The 12,670-nt window shown below is 38.3% G+C and overlaps 1 pseudogene; it reads right to left on the bottom strand.

Moving 5' to 3' along the window:
• Window positions 1-1,955: 1,955 nt before the first annotated feature.
• Window positions 1,956-2,767, bottom strand: LOC695375 (RNA-binding protein EWS pseudogene; annotated as a pseudogene).
• Window positions 2,768-12,670: the final 9,903 nt, after the last annotated feature.

Here is a 12,670-nt window from a genome sequence, read left to right as displayed (position 1 = left end):
ACCCCGTAAGTTAGAATAGCTCTAAGTTACACAGAATCTATTGTTAAACGACAGCTTTTGCTACATGATTTTAAGTATTACAAACAAAACAAGTCTATACACTAATTGAAAATGAAATGGACTAGTCATTTATAATCATTGAGAATAATTGTTATATTAAAACTAATGTTTTGGCCGGGTGCAATGGCTCACGCCTGTAATCCCAGCACTTTGGGAGGCTGCAGTGGGTGGATCACTTGAGGCCAGGGATTTGAGACCAGCCTGGCCAACATGGCAAAACCGACTCACTAAAAATACAAAATATTAGCCGGGCATGGTGGCTCGCACCTATAATCCTGGCTACTCGGGAGGCTGAGGTAGGAGAACCACTTAAACCTGTGAGGCGGAGGTTGCAGTGAGCTGAGGTCACGCCACTACACTCCAGCTACCTAGGCTGCAGTGCAGCCACTTTGAAGAAACTTTAATTAAGGAAACTTTAATTCAAGGTATAGATCTCTTTTGAGTTCTTACTTTACCAAACAGTATTTTATATAGCTAAGTAAATTAGGATATTTTTGATATGGATTGAATATATTTAAAAATTGTTGTTAATTTTGTGATATTGTCAGCTTTCTGATACTGTTGTTATGTTAAAATATTCCTAATATAAGTAAGTGGAGAGCTGATGGATGAAACATGCATAGTGAAGTGTTGGTAATTGTTGAATGAGCATGATGGCCACACAGCGTTCACTATTCTATTCCCTCTACTTTTTTGTATGTTTTAAAATGTCTAAAAGATTACAACACATCCATAGATACACATACTCATACTCATACACACAAACACAAACTTACAACTACAGTGCAATGTACTTCAGATTGAAATTTTCTGATAGGAAAAGTACATCAAAGTGCCACCTTCTATATTGTTGTTCAAACACTATAGACACACCAGTGCCATTGGTCATTGAGCTGTTTTACTTTAAAAAAAATAAAAACTAATAGAATAATAAAATAAAAATTAGTAGTAGTAGAGTGTACTACATTTATAAAGTTAACATTTTGTGAGCAAGTATAACACTAAAAGAATTTTTTGCAGGAATTCCCAGGAATATAAGGGGATATATTTGTATGAATGAATATGAATATATATGAGTTCAATTCATTCACCACTGTATAAGTGCAAAACACTTGATATAAAACACTTATCAAAAATGTTCTGCTGGCCAGGTGCAGTGAGTCACACCCATAATTTCAGCACTTTGAGAGGCTGAAGCTGGAGGATCACTTGAGCCCAAGAGTTCAAAACCAGCCTGGCCAACATAGTGCGACCCCATTTCTATTATTTAAAAAAAAAAAGTTCTACCTGGCCAGTGGCTCAGCCCTGTAATCCCAGCAAGCATGTTGGGCAGGAGAGATGGAGGCAGGAGCATCGCCTGAGCCCAGGAGTTTGAGACCAGCCTACGCAACATGGCCAGACTCCATCTCTACTAATTTTTTTTTTAATTAGCCATGTGTGGTGGCACCCATCTGTAGTCCCAGCTACTCAGGAGGCAAAGGCAGGAGACTTGCTGAAGCCCAGGATTTAGAGGCTGCAACCGAGCTATGATCATGCCACTGCACTCCAGCCTAGGTGACAGAGTGAGATCCTGTTCCTTTAAAAAAAAAAAAAAAACGGTTCGAATTGTTCTGAAAAAATAAAAAAAAGTTTGTTATTAACGAAGTTTAACAAACTAAATCTTTTCAATCACTATCAGCTTCAACATCAACAAAGGGAGAAAACTATCACCAAGACTATTCAGCAACACATATACAATAATCCAGATTCACCTAGTTCACTCCGTACAATGAAGACAGCCCCTTCACAATTCTAGCAACTTTTATTTCACTCTCATCTCTCACCATTTCCTTCCTGCACTCCAGGCAATTTGCTGCTCCCCAAACTCATCCCAACTCCCACATACCTCTAAGCCTTTATACCAGCTTTATACTGAGCTCCTCCACACCTGGTGAGCACTTACTCATCAGTCGTTCAAAACCTGACGCAGAAGTCTCCTCCAGTGTAGAAGCCTGGCTGTAGGATCCAGTTTGGGGTAGGTAACTAGTGGGAGGCTGCTGCCCATAACTGCTTTGTTGACCATAGTTACTCTGCTGTCCATAGCTGCTCGGTTGCCCAGAGGTATTCTGCTGAGAGTAACTGCTCTGATCATAACTAGTCGGCTGTGTAGAGGAATAGCTGGTAGGAGGGTAGGATGGAGGTGCAGTGACTGGCTGCATGGGGTAGCTCCCAGGTACATGGGAATAACTGTAGTTACTCTGTCCATATCCTAGGCCGGGCTGGTTGTAAACCCCTGTGCTAGATTGAGGTTGACTAGTCTCAATGGGCTTGTTACCATCATACAGTCTTGTAGGTACAGTGCCTGCTGGCTGCTGCCCATAGGCTGGGTAAGCAGGCTGAGTGCCATATGCAGACTGAGCAGTGTGGAGGCTTGGGTGGTGGTGACTGTAGCAGTGGTGGTATCATAAGCACCAGTGCCACACCCCTGGGCAGACTGGCTGTGTGCCCGGGGGGCAGTTGGAGTAGTATAACCAGTGGGAGGCTGCCCATAAGAAGTTGCATAGCCCATAGGTTGCAGTGGTCCAAGCCTGGGTATAGCTGACATCAGTGGGCTGTCCATAGGTTCCTAGCTTTGTTGCCCATATGCCTGGGTGGTCTGTGCAGTGTAAGCACTGTAGCCCTGCTGCACTGCAGCTTGGCTATAGGTACTGTAATCCTTTGATGCCATTTTCTCTCCTTCCTCCTCGTTCTCTCAACGTCCGTTTCCTTCTTGCTCCCATTTAACTTTTATCTAAAAGATTATAGAAATCCTATGCTTCCCAATTTTCAAAGCTCTAATAATCTCATGCCTATATATTGAGGTCACTAAAACATTACTATAACTTTGGACATAATTCAGTGGACCAATGATAATGTTTACTCTCTAAGAAAAGAAACTATGAAACACTCTAGTTCTAGATCTTTATACAAAAGATCAACAAAGTAACTCATTTTCCAGTATGAATTAATATTTGTTAATTTGCTATTTGTAAATTATCTATATTAAATTATTAGTTAAGGCATCCCTGATTAATAATATTATAGAGATTAAATTGATTATAGTAGATAATTAGGTAAAAACACAACCACACAAAATTCTGTTTTAAGAATTTTGAGGATAAAATTGGGAGAAATGTGGGACAAAAATCTACAACATGGTTATTGATTTCATAGATAAATATAAACTATGTAGTTAGTCCTCCATATCTGTGGGTTTCACGTCAACCAACCACTGATGGAAAATATTCAGAAAAAAATGAATAGTTTCATCTGTACTGAACATGTACGGTCCTTTTTTTCTTGTCATTATTTCCTAAACAATACAGTATAACAAGTATTTACACAACATCATATTAAGAATTACAAGTAATCTAGAGATGAATTAAAGGATGATGTGCATAGGTTATATGCAAATAACCATGTTATATAAGGAACTTGAGCATCTGTGGATTTTGGTATTTGCAGGGATCCTGGAACCAATCCCCTGAGGATACTGATGGATGATTATATTTACTGCCACATCCCTTCAGAGCACTTTGATCTGTATTACAAGTTCTCATGTTTCCTTTTGCTTAATTACATACTTTGTTTCTACAGTAACTCAAAAGCATATAATCAGTTGCAATGTCCCTAAGGCTTTTACATGGTGAATTCTTTTCAGCTAATAAAGAGTAATAACAATGTAATCCTTGTGTAGAACTTTATCTTCTTCCTAAACATCTCTTAATTAGTATGCAATAGGATTAAATACAACTAAGTCTCACTATACCATTTTGAATAATTAGGAGGAAAAATACAAATTCTAACCTAGGCACCTAAGTCTTGTAGGAATTTACTGCCACCTTCAGGTTTTAATGAAAATGCACTGGGACTGTAGCTTTTAGATTTCCAGGTGATAGTCCCTGGTTAATATAGTAGAAATATTAATATTATTTTCTGGATTTAGAAGTAAAGTACTACCTAATTTAGATTGCAGTACAAATGCATTTCAGGAAATGCCTTTCACCTTGTCTTTTTGTCTTTTGTGATTCTTTCAATAATGTGTAATTGAAAATTAAAGCCTGTTCTTTATCAGCCATTATAATTATATACTGGAAGTTCCCAGATCTGTGTCCAGAATGTACTTTGTATCATAGTCTAAACCTACGAGGGGTGGGGCGGGGGGGGGGAGCTGGAGGGAAAACCTCTTACAGCAAACTGTTTTAAATGTTCCATGTGTCAAGTGTCAATGCCTTCCAGCCAAAGGCTGCCAGGAACACACCTGTAGTTGCACAAGTTGGGTTTCTTGCTCACTTCAGGGAGGGAGAAACCACACCAGAGGGAACTGTGGATGTCTGAGTAAGAAGGTGTTAAAAGGGACTTACAGGATTTGGGTTTTCATTGGGAGATTTTTGGTAGGGTTCGAGGAAGTGGGCTTTGCTCTGTCATAAAATGCTATCAGGAAATGGGGGCAATCCCATAATTTAGTATCTTAATAAGTTTTATTTATAAAGCAGGCAGAATGAAGTGAGGCTAATGCTATAATTGGTAAAGAAGCAGAAGTCATTCACATTAGCCAGAATAGGGGAATGTATCACGTTTTTTGTGGTTTGCAGACTGACTTTATTTTTGTCTATATTTAGACAAGATGTTGTTGGGGTGGGCGTTGACCCCACTTCCTCACGGTCATACAGTGACCTTGATGTTGGTGTTCCGTGAGATTGTTTATGTTCAACAGAACACCAAGGCCTATCAGGGAGTCAGGCAGTTCCTACTTGTCAGAGACTGCTTTTCTCTTTCTCATGCGTATATTTGTAATTCCATGAATACCTTTTTTTAATTCCTTGAATTTGTGGTGAAATAAAAATAAAAATAAAAGTTTTTTTATTTGTAAAAAATAAAAGTTTGTTATGATTTTTAAAGTGGATATCAACAGAATATGAAGATCTACATATGCATCATATGTTGCAAGGGTGTGAAATCCAGCTCAATATCATTTGGAAAAAGGGGAACTTATTAGAAGACCCATGTAACACGAGGAAGACTGGAGTGTAGATGGACTATGAGTCAGCTCATAGCACGAGGTTAAATGCCAGGAAACTCCCCATCCACCTCTCATCTCTTCAGCTGTCTCCACAGGGCAGGAAATGTAATTGCCTATAATTTCCAAACTTTATTGTCAAAATTCCAACATAAGATGGAGACTGATACTTTTCCCTGCAGTTATAGTTTAAGAGATCCAAGAGAAAGGTTTTAATTGGGGCAGGCTGAGTTACACGTTCACCTAGTGCACTCAACTAGGACCAAGAATTGTGGAGTATTAGAGAAAGGGTTGTTCTCATTGGAACCACACGGTCAGATCAGGGAAGAAGCATTTCCTGGAAAAAGTTGAATTGAAGTTCTGGGTAAGCAAAAGATTTGAAAAAAAAAGATTTAAAGCTGGGAGGAAAAAAAAAAATCAGTTCTGGGTTCTAGAAATGTAACATTTGCTATAAAGAGAAAAATGAAAATAAAATAAAAAGAGAGAGACCGAGTTAGGCCATCACAATTATTTCAGTAAAATATACCAGAGGCTTGAACTAGGGCAGCACCAGTGGGGATAGAGAAAAGAGAATGCTTTCAGTTAGAAATGTTTCAGAGTTAGAATCTACAGGACTAGCTAATTCCATAGATGTGGAGTCAAAATTCACAAATAGCCCTTACATAGGATTTATCATGTAATATGCCCTGTTCTACACATTTGATATATATTCATTAAGTCCTCACCACAACCTTATGAAGTATTATTTCCATTTTCAGCTGGGGAAATTGAGGCACAAAAAGGTTAAGAAGTTAACGAAGGTTGAACGGGTACAGTGGCTCGTGCCTGTAATTCCAGCACTTTGGGAGGCTGAGGCAGGTGGATCCCTGAAGTCAGGAGTTTGAGACCAACCTGGACAACATGGTGAAACCCCGTTTCTACAAAAAATACAAAAATTAGCCAGGCATGGTGGCACGAGCCTGTAATCCCAGCTACTTGGGAGGCTGAGGCAGGAGAATCACTTGAACCTGGGAGGTGGAGGTTGCAGTGAGCCGAGATCGCGCCATTGCACTCCAGCCTGGGCAACAAGAGCAAGACTCCGTCTCAAAAAAAAAAAAAAAAAAAAGAAGTTACCCAAGGTCATACAGCTGATAAATGGTAGTGTTCACATCCAGCTAATCTGGCTCCAAAATTCATGAGTTTAGCCACCTGCCACAACCTCTCCAAGGTCTGAATTTGGGTGGGTGGCTGTGTGCATCAAGGGTGGAAGCACAAATAGACTACATTCCAGACTGGGAGAGGAATGTGCAGAGGAGATAATATTTGGTTTTCTGTACATTAAGTTGTAAATGTGTTAAGAGAGTAATAGATGGAAATGCCCAATGGGCAATTTGAATATATAACTCGGGTAAGGGTAGAGGCTTAAATTTAGAATTTGTTAGAATCTAAATGGTAGCTGAAGCCAATGAGTGAATGAAATCTTCTAAAAGGAGTAGAACGACGGCCTAACATGCAGCCCAGAGAAAAACAAAGAGAAAGTAGAAGAATGATCTTCAATAATGACCTAGAAATTAACTAACCCAGTGTTTCTGATGATTAGGAGAAATAGGCATCATCATATACTGTTAGTAGGAGTATAAATGGTACAATTTGTTTGCAGGAAAGTTTGGCAATATCTAATAAAATACAAATTTTCCCTACCATTTTTTGACCCAGCAATTCTACTGGAAATTTATGCTACAAATACACTCCTTCCTAGCGTCAAAGATATATGTACAACAATGTTCACTGCAGCCTTGTTTAATAAGAAGGAAGAAAGAGAAGGAGGGACGAAGGAAGGAAGGAAAACAGCAACCTCAGTGTTCATTAGTATTGTGTTGGCATTCCATACCATAGAATTCTATGTGGTTATTCCATAAAAATAAATACCATGTGGTCATTAACAAGAACAAAGTAGATCTCTGGAAACTTCTATGGAAAGATCATCAACATGCACTAGAAATATTCAGTGATGGGGGAAAAAGACAAAAAAAAGAAAAAAAAACAACCAACAATGTATATTTAAAAAGAAAGAAAAAGAGAAGTTATATTAGTTCATTTTCATGCTGCTGATAAAGACATAACCAAGGCAGGGTAATTTATATAGGAAAAAGGGATTTAAGGACTTACAGTTCCACATGGCTGGGGAGGCCTCACAATCATGGCGGAAGGCAAAGAGGAGCAAGTCACATCTTACATGGATGGCAGCAGGCAAAAATAGAGAGTTTGTGCAGGGGAACTCCCGTTTTTAAAACCATCAGATCTTGTGAGACTCATTCACTATCACGACAATAGCGTAGGAAACACCCTCCCCCATAATTCAATCACTTCCCACCAGGTTCCTCCCATGACACAAGAAAATTAATTCAAGATGAGATTTGGGTGGGCATACAGCAAAACCATATCAGAGGTATAGGAGAATACATGTAATGTTCCTTTAGTGTAAATAATAGGCCTGCTATACCCTTTTCTACTTACCTGGCAGAAAAACAACCAATATAAAACATAGAATCTTACAGAATCTTTTAAAATCTTCAGAATGGAGGTACAAGAAAAGCAAATCCAGGGACCCAGGAGAGGTCACAGAAGGCACCAGGCAGGCAGCAGCCTCACCTTCTTGAGTCTCCTGCCTTGGCAGCCTTGCACAGAGTGGGCGTGAGCCATGACCTGTACTGAGAATTTTCCTGGGCAGGTGCACAGGGGAGGAGGGAAAGAAAAGCTCTAAAAGAAGGGAAGGGTGAGTGCACACCCTTGAGCTCCCCTCTTTATGAGAAACCCGAGATGCCCAACAGAACATTTAGGCCTGAGAGACGGTGTAGCTCAAATGTGTGCAGGAAAGACCCAAAGCAAGTTGGCCCTTGTGTAGTGGATAATCTGTTATTATATGTACCTATATAAATACATCTGTAAAATAAAAGTTAACACCATGGAGTGTAAGGTTCAAATAAAAAACTACTAGTCAATGAATCATCTAAAAAGTACCTGAAGTCTTTAAAAAAAAAACTTCCTTAATAAGTGCAATTAACCATAGATGTACTTAAACATAATATACTGAAATCACGCATTTGTCTTCAAACAAGTTCAAACACTTTACTATCTCTGCTATTAACAATGCCATTTTCAAAATACTTCAATAATAAATGAAATATGATATTTCCTTCAACATCCTTCTAACAGCCAATGTCATTTAGCCTCTGCTTAAGGGTCTGGTTTTCTCTCAGCAGTTGAACATCATTCCGTAACCTTTACTAGCAGAGATAAAATGCTACCACATGGCTTCTGAACTAGAATTATGATAATTCTCTCAAAAGAATGCAACAGTCTTCTGGCAAGGTCACCACCTCAAACCTGTATTAAAAATGGGAAAACAGAAAAGGAAGAAAAAAAATAGACTCTAAAGACTGTTACTACATAACTTCTTCTCTTGACCTTCCTTTAATGTGTCTTGAAAGGGAACAAATTAGCTTCAAGTTTAACAGCAAAGAAATTTTAGCCTTCTACCACTAAACAGACATATTTTTCAGAAAGATTAGCAACATAAGATAATCAACAGTTTTAGAACATCCAGACTATAAATTTTGGACCGAGTGCAGTGGCTCACACCTGGAATCCCAGTAAATAATCCCAATGTAATCCCAATGTAAATTATTAAACTGACACTTGGTGTACACTTTAATCTGCTGTAAATTGACCAGTCTAACATCTCCAGAATTGTCACTTTGGGGCATGTATTAGTTTGCTAGGGCTGCCATAACAAAATACCGTAGACCAGGTGGCTTAAATAACAGAAATTTATTTTTTCACAGTTCTGCAGGCTAGAAATCCAAGATCAAAGACATGATTAACTTCATCACCTCTCTCAAGTCCCTATCATCAAATATAGTCACATTCTGAGGTACTGGGGGGCAAAGTTTCAATATATGAATTTTGGGCTGGGTGTGGTGGCTTAGGCCTGTAATCCCAGCACTTGGGATTACGGCAGGCAGATCATGAGGTCAGGAGTTCAAGACCAGCCTGACCAACATGGTGAAGCCCCGTCTCTATGAAAAATACAAAAATTAGCTGGGCATGGTGGCATGTACCTGTAATCCCAGCTACTCAGGAGGCTGAGGCAGGAGAATCGCTTGAACCCAGGAGACGGAGGTTGCAGTGAGCCAAGATCGCACTGCTGCACTCCAGCCTGGGCAACAGAGTGAGACTCCGTGTCAAAAAATAAATAGTGTGTGTGTGTGTGTATATATATATATATTTTATCCCATAACAGATCATATAAAGTTTCTCTACGTATGAAATAGAAAGACGACTTTGGCCCACGATGACCAGTGAGGAACTACCCCTGTTAAGCCCTAACTGACACACCAGCCACAACTCCTGTACTTCATCTATAGACAACATAAGGAACATTCATTTTCTCTAACTCCATTCTGAGCATTCATGTTCTTTTTAAAATATTTTATATTTCCTCATCTTTATCAACTAAAATAGTTTGCATTCCAATTTAGCAAGAAACCACATAAATCCTAAGTAATGTATTAATTCATCCTACATCCATTTTTTTTTTTGGAGACAGTCTCACTCTGTCACCAGACTGGAATGCAGTGGCACGATCTCTGATCTCCACTCGTTACCTCCCACCTCCCAGGTTCAAGCAATTCTCCTGCCTCAGCTTCCCAAGTAGCTGGGACTATAGGTGTGTGCCACCATGCCCAGCTAATTTTTATATTTTTATTAGAGATGGGGTTTCACCATGTTGGCCAAGCTGATCTCAATCTCTTAACTTTGTGATCCGCCAGCCTCGGCCTCCCAAAGTGCTGCGATTACAGGTGTGAGCCACCGCGCCCAGCCTATCCTACATTCATTTTCTTATAAGAGAAATTCATTTTAGTTCAGTTTTATTGTACCAGATTTACTGGGTCCAAAAACAAAAAGAAAAAAGTTAACTTCTCCTGTAGGTGTTAAGTAGATTTTTTCTCATTCTCTTAACTCTTATTGTAACAGAAATTAAAGTGCACAAGACCATCAAAAATACGTGATTTGGTTGTACCCTAAATATGGGGCACATGTCCTCAGGACCTCCTGAGGCTGTGTCATGGGGGAAAAAAAATAACATACATATATATATGTGTGTGTGTGTGTGTGTATATATATATATATATATGTGTGTGTGTGTGTGTGTATATATATATATATATATATGTATGTATTCCAGCCAGTTGTGCTGCCATATTGAAGGTTTCAATTCTTTCTACTGTTCCTGAAGCTTTGGAAGTTTTTCTTCATTTTAAATAATTATTAATGAGGCATACATGGTTCTGCAACTGGTGTTCCAAGTAATGCATACATCAGAACAACTTTTACATGAAGAAGGCTGCAAAAAGTACTCAGTGTCCAGCCCACCAATACGAACAGTGATAAAGGGGACAAATCAGGAGTGTGCCATTACTATTTGCCAATAATTACTAGTTGAAGAATTGCATTAGTGATACTTTGACAGTATCTCTTTTTACAAACTGGGAAAGAGCAGGAGGGGATGGAACAAACATGAAAAACTAGGAGCTGTGACAATAAAGGTCCAGAAATTGATCCTGAGACAGAAGCTGATCACAAACACAGGAGCAGCAGCAGCCACTACATCACATTTTGGAGTTTCTAACAATTTTCCTAAATTAAACTTTATGACCAGACATCTAACAGCAAACTGCCAACAACAAAATATATTTTATAGCATTTTAGTCATAGATAAGCATATGCTTTTCTGAATTTTAATATTATGGTAGAATACTACATATGATATAAATACTAAAGTTTTAAAAGTAAATGTACTAAATCATAGTTTTAAAATAAAGATTTTCTAGGCCAGGTGCAGTGTCTCACCCCTGTAATCCCAGCACTTTGGGAGGCCAAGGCATGTGGATCACCTGAGGTCAGGAGTTTGAGACCAGCCTGGCCAACATGGCGAAACCCCGTCTCTACTAAAAATACACAAATTAGCTAGGCACAGTGGCACGCACCTGGAATCCCAGCTACTCAGGAGGCTGAAGCAGGAGAATCGCTTGAGCCCGGGAGGTGGAGGTTGCAGTGAGCCAAGATTGTGCCACTGCACTCCAGCCTGGGTGACAGAGTGAGACTCCATCTCCAAAAATAAAAATAAAAAAAAAAAAAACAAAGATTTTCTATTTAGAATTTCATAACTTACACTGTACCTTTTAATCAAAATATAATATATATGCATATATTTTAAAATTAAGTATAATTTAGCTGTCTTGAAGATCTAAATATACCACAGAAAGTGCTGGGATTACAGGTATGAGCCACTGCACCCAGGCCACCCCATATCTATTAACGTAAACCAATTCAAATCTTTCTTAGAAGTGGATAGGTTATAAAAAGAACTAAATACACATAAGTAATCCAAGACACTACAAATCACACTCAAACACATCTTTTTATTATATACTAAATTTAAAAATACAAATCTTATTAAAAATGCTTATCAAACATTGTATACATAAGTACTGTCAAATACTATTGGGTTATGACATTATGTACATTTGCTAATGTTAGTTAGAAACAGAACAATGTAATATCACTTTGCTGACACTGAATTTCAGAAGTTAAGTGTTTTAAAATTTGGTAACTATGAAGTAGTGATCTGCACAGGAAGATGTTTGGAGAGGTAAAATAATAAGAAAACAAACGGAATAACACAGATATTTCTGCAGTAAGTGTTAATGAGTAGATTTCTTCCTCATCCTCTTAACTCTTATTGTAACAGAAATTAAAGTGCACAAGACCACCAAGAATACTCGATTTGGTGTACCCTAAATATATACTACAGCCGGCTGTGCTGCCATATTGAGGGTTTTAATTCTTTGTACTGTTCCTGAGGTTTTGGAAGTTAATTTTGAATGTGGCTAAGGGAAGGGAGGCCAACACTTTCTAAATTGCACCAAATGGCCTTAAAGTGTAGAAATACCAAAGATAAAAATATTAATTTGGAAACAGATTCAAGGAAATAATCCCTGTCTACTTTGCCCTAGGAATAAAATTAGAATAGGACACAGTTTTACCTCTGGAAAATGCTTACTAAAATCTGTTTCAAAAGACCAGACATGTACAGCAAGCACAATACTGTCAGTTATTGTTCACCACTTATATACTGCATCATAAATACCAGGTATAAATACCTGCCTCTAAAGGGCCACTAGAAATACAGGTAGAAGCATGTGATCACTTTACGCTAATTTTACTCATTACGTATAATTTGTAAAAATAGGTCATCGCCCCACCATACAATTAAGGAAGAGGAAAAGAAAAGTTGCTATTCTACAAAAGTGCTCCTTTTAGCTTTCAAACCCAATAGCTTAATTTTGGGTAAAACAAGATTGTAAGGTACGGCCATCAGTTCTAAATAAGCTGATGATGCCATATATACATCCTCATATATATACATATATATATATACTCATATATATATGTTTAAATTTCAGTTCTGATTTAACACTAATGTACTAGTACAAACCATTTATAGGAAACATTTTATAGACCTTATTT

This window comes from Macaca mulatta, chromosome 7, assembly GCF_049350105.2.
Source record: "Macaca mulatta isolate MMU2019108-1 chromosome 7, T2T-MMU8v2.0, whole genome shotgun sequence".
Lineage (NCBI taxonomy): Eukaryota > Metazoa > Chordata > Mammalia > Primates > Cercopithecidae > Macaca > Macaca mulatta.
Note: the sequence above shows the minus strand (reverse complement) of the source record. Positions and strands in the feature narration are given on the sequence as shown.